The sequence below is a fragment of the Lepisma saccharinum genome, chromosome 17, assembly GCF_977018435.1.
Source record: "Lepisma saccharinum chromosome 17, izLepSacc3.1, whole genome shotgun sequence".
Taxonomy (NCBI): domain Eukaryota; kingdom Metazoa; phylum Arthropoda; class Insecta; order Zygentoma; family Lepismatidae; genus Lepisma; species Lepisma saccharinum.
In genome coordinates this window covers 5,810,813-5,823,318 of record NC_139245.1, presented here as the reverse complement: position 1 = coordinate 5,823,318, position 12,506 = coordinate 5,810,813, and the positions used below count along the sequence as shown (strand labels likewise).

Genomic DNA, 12,506 nt, shown 5'->3' with positions numbered 1-12,506 from the left:
TGATCGAACAACTCACCGAAATGTGATTGTGATTGAAACGGAGGGCTTCATTGGAAACAATATTTCCTTTGTGACTTATCCGATTATCAGCGACATGGCGAGCTACTCCTTGTGTTTACGAGCTTCTAAGATTAATCAGCTTAAGGGCAAAAGGCAGCTGTGGTTGCATCAGATAACTTTCATCTGCGTCCAATTCGTGTTCCTTCGGAAGTTTTGCACATAGCTCATTATCGGAGGCGGCTGCTGCACATTGACAACCAGGCTGCAGTCGGGGAAAGCGCATTAGAACCAATCTTGAAGTTTCGTTCTGCTTTCAGGCTTGTTGCAATTGCATTAGCTGTGTGGAAAATGTTGCTTACATCGTGCTATGCTAGAACCCACCCGATGGCGCAGTGGTAACGTCGGCGACTTGCAATCAAGAAGTCCCGGGTTCGATACCCAGTGGAGGCACAACTGTCTCGGACTTGTAGGTCCAGTCCCGACTGGCCTTCCTGTGGACTTAAAGCTCAAACCACTGAATTCCATCCATCCCCAAGAACCATCTTCCTAAATGGGAAAGCAGTACTTCCACTAGAGATTTGTATTTCGACTTTGCAAGTATCTGAAACCTGGGGTGTATAATAGGCGGGGTATCAATTAACGGGGAAGCAAGAAATCAACCTTCCCCCCACTAGACTCAAGCATCCTCGTCAACATAGGTAACATTTCCAACTATTGTAAAAACTTACAACATATATCCAGCTTATTATCAAGAACTGCTAAACAATATTTTGTGTTCATTATTAATGGCTAAAGGGGAGAATAAAATTCAATGGAATTCGTTTCGCTATTTGCACATTAAATGTTTACACAAGAAGATCATTTGAATTTGAATTTAAAATTTTGGGTGCGTCAGCACTAAGGCTATTTTGCACCCGTCACATTATACGGGGTCCAGCCCCTTATCGTTACACATAACAACTCTAACGTTGCATAACTAAAATCATAAAATATTCTGACTTTCGTTAAAAGCTGAGGCTGTAAAGGGGCACTCAGCACAAATAAGGATAAAACACACGACGACACAAACAAAATTATACTGGTCAGAGGGTCAGTCGCCAGAGCCTCGTTAGTCTGCAGTCCAGGGTGTACTACGTGGAAGTGAGGTTGACTATTGGGTGCACTACGTGGAAGGAGCACCCCCACAAGAGGAAAAAGTTGACACATTGATAACGGGAAGTTCCATCCGTATGTAGGCAGTCCTGATGTCCGACGTTCCCGATTCCGGGACTAGGCAGGAACATCATTTGTGAATGTCTCTTCATCAATTTCTTGTAATCATCACTCACCATTATCATCACCATTAGCCAAACGTGGCAGAAAAGCTAAGCTGAATACCAAGAATACAAACACGTGTATGTATAGGGCCTCCTCGATTGGTAACGTCGCTGCCTTGCAGGTCTTAACGGGTCCCGGGTTCGATAACCGTAGGAGGCACATAATGTTTGGTATCTCACGCTAAACTGTAGGTCCAGTCAAAATTAGGCTATGCATAAAGTCGACTTAGCGAAAACTTCAATATGTGTATTTAATTATTAGTTCCATAGAAACACAAATAATGTGATTTAAAGCCTAAAATGTAAGAAAATGTAATGAATGATGAAAAACAAGAATTCATTAGAACCAGCAGTGCAACATGGAATGCTCCAGAAAGGTTTCCGCGCGAGAATGAACGGTTTCTTATGAATTTCATAATTAGAAACTTCAAAATGTACCATTGATTTCATTTTAGAGTTTTAAATCGATTGAATATTTTCCTCTAGTAATCGTTACTAGTACCTATTGCTACTAATAATAAAATATATCTCATTTCATAGCACCCCAACCCGCCTTCCTAAAGAAAAAAGTGTATTTCACAAACTGAAAGTTGTGAGGATGAGCCATAATTGAAATTGTTTGATCTTGAGAAAGCAAACAGATAGGGTATATAACTCCATATGGCGTAGGTATTCTTTAAGAAAATGTGATTGGGTTTAATGGAGCTCGCGAGAATACAAGTGTATAACAGGAAGTGTTATAGTGTATAGTGTTACACATCCGAAGGAATTAATGACAGAAGAGGAAATGGAAGATTCTCTCACTAGATGGAACACACTTTTGTTTCTTTTACAATATTATTTCCAGGACTAGGATTTTTATGAGCTAAAAATCACCAAAATATGCAAAATAAAATATGCTCTTATGACCTAAAATTTTACAAAATATGCCCTTATAACTAGAATGTTTGAAACATCAATATCTAGCTTATACTGAAATATTTTCATATAAATACTATCTTTAGTGCACTTTATGGGCCCTGAGTTGCAATGCACAATGAATACTTTCTCTAATTCTTCAAATAAAAATGTAAAAGATTTTGCTACAGTCCAAAAAAAAAAAGGTCTCGAGTAAAAATGGGAGTAAGAACGAATCCATTTCGAAAATTACTGTATATTTCTTGAAAATGCAAAAATATGCTGAATATGACCGAAAATTCATCAAAATATGCTCTATCACGTAGAAATGGCCAAATAGTCACTCGGGGGGAATACGCCCAACTTTTTTTAATATTTTTTTTTTAATATTTTTTTTATAGCTTCGCTAAATGAAGGAATGTCGCAATGAAAAGGATGTCAAATGAAAGCTACATGTTTTGTTATTGTTACCTATAAGTTTTATTACTGTAAGTCTTATGAACCATAGAAAAATAAACAGAAGAATTTCTATTTGGGCAAATCACCCCGTGTTCAGGGTAAAATGCCCACCCAAATGCTCACTTCCACGTAGTACACCCAATTGTCAACCTCACTTCCACGTAGTACACCCATTTGTCAACCTCACTTCCACGTAGTACACCCAATTGTCAACCTCACTTCCACGTAGTACACCCTGGACTGCATTTTGCAGACTAACGAGGCTCTGGCGTCAACCTACGGCCAGTATAATCCTTTGTAGGGTTGTGTTGACCTGTCTGTTCCTTTAGACCTCCCACATTACAGTTATGCTTTATTAGTTATACTTTAGTTATGGTAAGGGGTTGAATCCCGTATAATGTGAGGGGTGCAAAATAGCCTATGTGCTGACACACCTAACATTTCAAATCCAATCAATCAATCAATCCTAGATGATGCTAGTGAGGCATACTATTCGTCTTTAACAAAGAGCACATATTTTTTGCTGATATTGAGGGACTAACCCTAAGAGGTAATTTATCATTAAGGCCTGGTTCTTATGTAGCCAAAATATGCAAATATGTTGTTACGTTCCCTGGTAATCAGTTACATACATAATGCTTCTGCTGACACTTTTTTCCAGTTCACGATCTCTATCCTCTATCCTGTATCCTGTAATTTTCCAGATTATGAAATGTTTTCAAGATGCAATACATTGACGCAGCTTTATTGAAAAATTCCTTTGTACTGTGGAAGCCAACAAGAGAGGAGAACCATACAAATTTAAATCCAGTAGCCATTGTTTCCATGATACAAAAGAGCCACTCTGCCACAGCCTTCACCTCTGGTCTTGCACCCTATTCCCTTCTTCCGATTCGCTTTACAGAGCGGCTAACACAATTTAAGAATATGCAGTGCCTGCAGGCAAGTTTAAGATTCCCTTCAATCCTCCTAGTCTCCCCAGAGAAGGAAACGGAGATTCGTGATCCGAATGTGAGAGGAGCTCGTTCCAGACAGTTTCCAGAGCAACTTCTCTGTCACGTACGTTGAGATGAGAACAACCCCTGCTCAGTCAGCTCTTTCCACGCATCGTAAAAGGATTCTAGAGGTTACAGCGCTTGTTCGTTAGACTTGGAGATGCTTTCGTTCTAATAGCTTAGTGTGCCTCCCCGTATCCACTCACAGTTTATCACGTAACTGCTATGAAACTGAACCCTAAATGAGATGGGATGCAACGGGGTAACTCTTCGACGTAGTATACCCAATTGTTAACCTCACTTCCACGTAGTAACCCAATTGTCAACCTCACTTCCAAGTAGTACACACAATTGTCAACCTCACTTCCACGTAGGACACCCAATTGTCAACCTCACTTCCACGTAGTACACCCAATTGTCAACCTCACTTCCACGTAGTACACCCAATTGTCAACCTCACTTCCACGTAGTACACCCATTTGTCAACCTCACTTCCACGTAGTACACCCAATTGTCAACCTCACTTCCACGTAGTACACCAAATTGTCAACCTCACTTCCACGTAGTACACCCATTTGTCAACCTCACTTCCACGTAGTACACCCTGGACTGCATTTTGCAGACTAACGAGGCTCTGGCGTCAACCTACGGCCAGTATAATCCTTTGTAGGGTTGTGTTGACCTGTCTGTTCCTTTAGACCTCCCACATTACAGTTATGCTTTATTAGTTATACTTTAGTTATGGTAAGGGGTTGAACCCCGTATAATGTGAGGTGTGCAAAATAGCCTATGTGCTGACACACCTAACATTTCAAATCCAATCAATCAATCAATCCTAGATGATGCTAGTGAGGCATACTATTCGTCTTTAACAAAGAGCACATATTTTTTGCTGATATTGAGGGACTAACCCTAAGAGGTAATTTATCATTAAGGCCTGGTTCTTATGTAGCCAAAATATGCAAATATGTTGTTACGTTCCCTGGTAATCAGTTACATACATAATGCTTCTGCTGACAATGACGACTCTAGGTGGGCTGCAGTGAAACATTTCCGATGCCCGGTTCAGAAAACACTTTAAACAGTAGGCCCATGAGTTTTAAGAAATACACTTTTTTTTTCCAGTTCACGATCTCTATCCTCTATCCTGTATCCTGTAATTTTCTACTTCTCCAACCAAAATTTTCATTCATTCATTACTACTACTTCTACTCCTTGGCTCTACAGCCTTCTGAGAGCCTTGGTCTCCTTCTGGATCTTCGCCCATTCTTCTCTGTCTGCTGCTTCCTTCCCCAGTTTATAACTTTCAGCTCCTTCAGATCATTTCCAGTATACTTTCTGAAAGCCTAGAAATGAAGGAACATACGTGTAAACCCGAATGTATCCTGCTTTCGCCTTAAATGCACGAACTCTTTGAACACCCCTCGTACATGTATGTATAGCTGCATATAACCTATACGTAAATTAACTGCATGGCAAACGATGTATTAACTTTATCTTACTGCCAGCTCTGTCGACAGAACTCTGTACGAAATCCACAAGAGTCGAGAGTGACGATAAAGTTTCGATAGGTCGAATATTGCGCGAGATAAGTGAAGAGGAGACGACGGACCATCCATCTTGTAAAGAACCCAGGCTTCGTTGCTGACAGATTATTCTGATTTTTTCTTTTCCTTTTGCTTCCTGGAGTATCTCTACTCTACTTTTCCCCGCTTCTTCAGAAGCACGTGGACCTCTTATAAATGGTTTCCCTAAGAACACCCTCAACACGGGACGGGTTTCTTCCTTTTTATTTGGGTAATCTGCAGAAAATTCCCAACGTACTGAGACAGAGCGAACTAAGATTTATCACTTAACAACGAGGCAGAGAAAGGATGGGACGGGATGAATGTTTAAAATGTTCTTTTCTTGGGCGCTAGATGATGAATGACCGTTTGGGCTAGACCCTCCTTCCGTTGGTGTACTCGGAGGAAACTGTCGTCAAACTTGTCAGAACTTGATTTTAAAGTCAGATTAGTTTTAGTTGCTGAATCCACACTTATTATAACGGATACTCTTTCAAGGGCAGAATTTTTTGCTGAGAACCCTACGTTACCTGAAGATTCCATTAGCCGTGGAGGAGTGGCTAACACCGCTCGCTGCGACGCAAGGGGTCCCGGGTTCGAATCCTGGCCTGGGCAAATGTGTTCTTTGTAAGTGTCCATTCATCAGATTCATCGTATCACCTCCATTCTCATCGCCAAATGCGACAGAATAGCGAAGTAAAATAAATCAAATGGATCAATCATTTGTATTGCTCCATAGATGAGTAGTTAGTAAGAGTAGGCCTAACAGCCTAGCCAAGCCATCTTTGGCAGGGTGTCTTGTCTACCAGTCAAGAATGTCAAAAATGTTTGCTATTTTTTACAGTATAGTGAATTTACATTGTTATATACGGAGTGTCCGAAAAGTCACGCAACCCGGTGTTTACGACCGTATAACGGAATAGCGAAACGGAATGAGAAGAAACGCTTTCTGCCAAGAGAATGCCCTGTATATTGGGAAAATTTAGAGAGACAAACATATGTAAGAACATGCATGTTTTAATAACAAATAAGCAAAGTGTTGCCAAAGGCGGAAAAAAAATATTTGCAAATCGTGTGTATTGATGCACAGAACCCATTGAGGTAAATTATCGCAACATTTCACAATACCAACGAACAATTACATACACCTTGCAACCCTGAAATGTGGGTACAGAAGAACATGTATCAATTGTTATGTGTTCTGCGCCTTAAGTGGTTGCTGTTTGTCGCGAACGGCATTCCAGATTGTGTCTACTTATGCTGACATCGTGTGTGTGTTTTCAAAATGCCATATTCTACACAGAAAAGAGTGTTTATTGTTGATGAATATATCCGAACATCGTCATATTCTCGCGTAAGAGATGCATTTAGGGATACCCACATTTCAGGGTTGCAAGGTGTATGTAATTTATTGCATATGTTCGAGAATAACCAACTTTCTCCTTTGTCGTTAAAAGTGCCTTAGTGTGATAGCCTGAGGTGAAACACATCTGTTGGTGACACGTGACACCAACAGTGTTGCCAGTGTGCCTCGTAATATTGTGAAAACATCGATTTTTGGAACAGCCCATTTATTCCCGTCTGCAATGTTTTTGAAACTTCGTCAAAGTTCTTTTTCTGTCAAATTCATTAGATGGCCATCCAAATTGTTCGTTGGTATTATAACTCCATTAAGCCTTGTTTCCATGATTATGAAAAACTAAATATGCTGACCAAGGCAGTAATTTATTTTATTAAAAACATAAACTAACGTAACGTTTCAACCTTCTAGCAAGGTCTTCTTCAGACTCTGTATCAAGTACAAAAGTAACCAGATACAACAAGAAGGGTAATATATATACACAAACATTACTCCCTCCAGACTATTTAGAAAGTTATGAACTTTCTAGCAGATGACTTTCACTTTCCAACTTTACTTTCACCTAAAAGGCTAAACACAATTACTTCCATATAGAATGTGGTTGGACTTTTTAATCTCACGCTCTTTTCCCTTCATTTTTCTTCCTTCTCCTCTCCTCTTTTTCTCTTGTCCTTTCCACTCTTTCCAACATCTTCTTCCATTCTTTGTTTAACTTCAGTCCCCCATTCCAGTTCATTGTGTCTTCTTCGCCTTTCTTCTCTATTTCCTTGGCTTCCTTCCATTTTCTCACTAGCATTCTCTTCTCCCTTCCTATTTGCTTAGCCTCATCCCACTCTATGTCATGTCCTGTTTCTCTCGTGTGTTTAAATATTGCATTTCTGTCTCTCTTAAGTCGTACATCATCCCTATGTTGTTTCAACCTGTCTTTCAGCCTTTTTTTCGTTTCTCCTATGTACACACTCTGACATTCTTTACATTTTACTTCGTAGATAATCCCTTCTTCTTCCTCTTCTCTGTTTTCCTTTTTCTTGTTAGCATTCCTCGCTATTCCTAAGATGCTTCTCCCTCCCTTCCTGTAAGTTTTAATTCCTGCTTTCCTAAGTACTTTGCATATCTTTTCTGTGGTCTTCCCCATACTCCTTATTCCAAACCTTCTCTCCTCTTTTTCTTTCTCTGCCAATTCTCCCCTGCCCGTTTTCTTACTTCTTCTGTTTATGTCCAGTCTATCCTGCTTCTCATAGCCATTCTTTTCCAGCTGTTTCCATAGGCTATTTATTTTGCCTTCTTTTTCACATTCTTTCATGCATATTTTCTTGATTCTGTCCTCCATATTCTTTATAAAATTTATTTTTGTCACCTCACTTACATCACTTCTTTTGTGGCAGAATACCCCTGCTGCACACTTCTTCTGATGCCAAGCGGTTTCAATTTCTTGTCCTCTTTTCCTTTTCATCAATATATCTAGATAGCTTAACTTGTCTTCTTCTTCTATTTCAAGTTCCAATAATATCCCTCTTTCTTCATCTTGAATTTCTTTGGCAAAAATTTTCAAGCTGCCTCTTCGTTCCCTTCCATATGCCAAAACAGTCGTCCACATATCTGCAAAACAGAATCATTTTGTCACCTCCCTTTTCTATCACTTTCTTTTCCCATTCATTCATAACCAATTCAGCCAATGCTGGGCTTAGACTGGAACCTATATTTAGTCCTTCACTCATTAACATTATTTTATCTCCCATTATACTGTAACCGTTATTCCAAATGGTTTCCAGCGCCTTCACTACCCTTTCACTATCCCATTCTCCTATAATTTCTTGTCCCATTCTCTTTTTAATAATGTCCAAAACGTGTCCTCTCTTGATGCTCGGGAACATACTTTTCACGTCTAAGCTAAACATTGTCGTCTTCATCTCATTTAACTTAAGTCCTTTTATGAGGTCTACTACTTGTTCACTGTTCTTAACTGCTCTGCTTTCTTGCTGTGTTACTAACACGTCAATAACTTTCTTTAATTTCTTTTCTAAGGGTTCCAAAATATTGTTTCTGCAGTTCATTACTGGTCTTAACTTTATCTCCTCTTTGTGTATCTTTGGAAAGCCTTTCAAACTTTGTAGTCTTCCTGTCTCCTTTATGCATTTCTTGAAACCACTCCTCCTACAGTCTTTAATGATTCTTTCTTTTATAGTTTGTTCTTCACCTGTTCCACAAATCTCCTCATATCCATTTTCTTTTAGGTCTTCAAACTTCCTCTCGTACCATTCTCTTTCCATCACCACAATTGCTCCACCTTTATCTGCCTGCTCTATCACCACATCATTTCTTGTTTTGATTTTCTTCATCCCTTCCCTTTCTTTTTGACTCAAATTATCTACTTTTCCTTGTCTTCCCATTTCTTTCTTCAGTATGGCTGCTGTTCTTCTTATAATCTTGTCTCTTTCTGGTTCTTCTTTTATATGGAGCACTGCTTCTTCAATGTCATATATAACTTCCTCATAATCTACATTTCTTTCTTTAACTTTGTACTTGATACAGAGTCTGAAGAAGACCTTGCTAGAAGGTTGAAACGTTACGTTAGTTTATGTTTTTAATAAAATAAATTACTGCCTTGGTCAGCATATTTAGTTTTTCGTTGGTATTGTGAAATGTTGCGATAATTTACCTCAATGGGTTCTGTGCATCAATACACACGATTTGCAAATATTTTTTTTCCGCCTTTGGCAACACTTTGCTTATTTGTTATTAAAACATGCATGTTCTTACATATGTTTGTCTCTCTAAATTTTCCCAATATACAGGGTATTCTCTTGCCAGAAAGCGTTTCTTCTCATTCCGTTTCGCTATTCCGTTATACGGTCGTAAACACCGGTTTGCGTGACTTTTCGGACACTCTGTATATACCTGTACTGGGATTTTATAAAATCGAAAATTTGGAAAAATCGAAAATTGCATTGAGTTGTGGTGAGGATTGTTCACTTTGTTTCCTAAGAATTAAATTACTGTGTGCGTGAAGTTTTGTAAAAATATAAAATAAAATAATGTGACCATTCACCATCCAGGATGAAGTCTTTAGCATTAAGTTTTACATGCATTTAATAATTAAAGCAAGTCTAAATCTCTTGTTAAAGTACAGCTTCAGTTTTTGGTAGGGGTTACGAAACAGAAAGAAAAAAGCCATGAAAAAGTCTAGAAGTTTGGATTCGTTATTTTGGTAGACACCCTGTATGGATAAAACATTTAGTTGCTTCTGTAAAGAGTATGGGACATTTAATCTAGAAATTTCAGAAAGTGTGATTTCCTCTGTAGGAGAACTATGCTACAATTTCCAATTGTGCTCTCCACTTGCTATCAACAAGACTAGATAACAGGGACTAGCGTTCTACGGCCATAAGCGAATTCTTAGTGGTGTTCCTTCTATTTTACCACTTCACACGTACTTTTCTTGCGTTTGTATTTTATTTTACATCGCTTGTCTACAGTTTTTGGCTACCGGCAACTCATAAAAGAATTCACGGAATTCAAACGGGTAACCTTCGGTGGTAATTTGTTGGGTCGACAATCCATCGCTCTAGGCGTAGACCGCAGCTTATATTGTCAATACATATGTCTTGTCTTATACAGACGTATCTTTCAGATTTGCAATGTATCCAAGTGGGATTATCTATATTCCACTAAAATAGGATATTCCACGGCCCCTTCCCCAACACGCAGACTAGGCATTTCATGTGGGTGCCAAAACTCTGGTACCTGGATTAACAGCCAGTATATCACTCTGTGGAGCCGTGTCTTCTCATGTGTCTTGTCCTTGTATGTGTTCAGTGACCCTTACAATCTCAGCTTTGTTCTTGATAAGGAGTTCAACTACGCAAGATTTGTGATAGGATATTTTTCAGTTTATTTTTCTAATTAGTTTTAACATTGTTAAAGGCCTTATGTCTACGAGGTTCAAAGTTATGGTTGCGGTACTTTTGAATCATCCTGTACTGCGCTACCGAAAAAGAAGAATCTTTCTCACACTAATTTTCAACCCTAAGTAAGCATAGGGATGAAATCAGCTGCTTGCCATGTACTTCTGCCCCTGCGTTGCCAAAATGTGAGGCTTCTTTCAGCACACCATCACCTTCATCAAGGATTAACTGATTACCCGGCGTTGCCCGGGTATTTATTTATCCCAATCTTCTATTAGACAGGAAAATAATTAATTATTTACCGGTATTTAAAACTATAAGTACAGTATACAAATTATAAAGCAAAATCTTTTACAAATTCACTACAATATTATTTAACCCAAAACTTCATTATAAACAATATTTTTAGTTTCACCTCCAGGAGCAAGAATAAATAAATTGAACGGCATTGGGAGTGTCACTATTCATCTTAGCGACCCCGAAAATTATGGATTCCATACTAATATCGGTCGTTTTCGATTATTTTTACATGTCACCCCTTTCGACCCCCCACCCTTAGAGATGCCAGGGGTGTCATACCCCCACAGTATTTCTTTCCAGATTGTAAGTCATACGTGTACCAAGTTTGGTTGATATCGCTCCAGGCGTTCAAGTGTTATGCCGGAACAAACATACATACATATATACACACACATTGTAGATCAGGTAGATTATGAAGGGGAAAACTGTTCACAGTACAAACAAAGAGACAATGTTTAATATTGTTGAATTTTTGGACACCATAGGAAGGGAGGGAAGTCGCAAATATTGCAACAAGAATTGGCCACTAGCGAAGAGGAACATTTTCGTCTACGGTGACTGGGAGAGTAAACAAATGACTGTTAACTTTAATTCTTTAGTTGGCCGGGGTCTTCCTCTTCTCGGTACGACAGCAGTTGCTCGCTGATGGCTTCCTTGTTTACGATGATTTTAGAACAGCCTATCAGATTTCTTACCTCAACAGAAATTACGCTCGAGAACAATAGTGCCCAAATCCCTACACTGATCCAAAATTTCAGAAGGAACTTAAATTTCCAGTTCATTTCGGAGCCTGCAATTTTCGCAACGCTGTTTCCTCGCATAATTTCCTATCCATCCTCATCGAAGTCACTGATTGACGGCCGATTCTCTCGCACCTCCGAAAGCGCAAAGCCTGTGACGATGGAATACGAAAATCCCCACCTTTTCAATTTGCTCCCTTAAAAAACGTGGGCTTTATTTTGTATTAACCGTTCTCGCAACGGCGCTTAATCGAATTCCCGCGTCGCTGCTCCATTTATTGCGGGATAATGAAGAGCTGATATAGTCCCAAAGACATGCCTCCTAATACATTAATACTAGCCCATGGAAACGAAATTGGGCATGTCCATGGTGAACGAGACCGTACGCTTATGAGGGAATAAATATTCGTTTCATTAAGTATTAACTTGGCTCCTGAATTCAGCTGAAACGCCGATTGTTTTGGAAAGGCATTTATTTTCCCATTTTAAACAGGATTTATAACCAACTCTCTGGCATTCGTAAACCTGAAGTTTCACTGCCGCAACAACATACGTTCTCCTTCTCTACCTGTCATCCGTAAGATTAATCCCTTCTCGACCATACTTCAGGTCCATCTTCATGTTGTAATTTCATCTTCGTCTTGGCTTTCCTACAGGTCCCTTACCACCAGGTTGACCAACAAAGATCCCGCAGACATTTTCTATCCTTTCCTATGCGTGCTACATGGCCTGTACACGAAAGTCTTCTTGATGTTATTTTTCTAATAATATCAGATGAGTATAGATTATGAGACTTACTTTGATGTAACTTTCTCCACTCCCCTCTTGTTTTAATTTCAAAAACTCTTTAATTTCTGTTTCACAGAAGTACCGGCAAAATTACTGCTTTGTATATTTTAACTTTTGGATTTTATAATATTAGACGAGAGGATAAAAATTTTATGAATACAAAAATAACATGCACTAGCT

The 12,506-nt window shown here is 39.1% G+C and overlaps 1 protein-coding gene across 1 annotated transcript in view; it reads left to right on the top strand.

The window, feature by feature from the left end:
* LOC146001777 (dual specificity calcium/calmodulin-dependent 3',5'-cyclic nucleotide phosphodiesterase 1C-like) overlaps positions 1-12,506 on the top strand; it is a 414,325-nt gene that overhangs the window by 187,366 nt on the left and 214,453 nt on the right. The gene's annotated exons all lie outside the window — the stretch shown is intronic.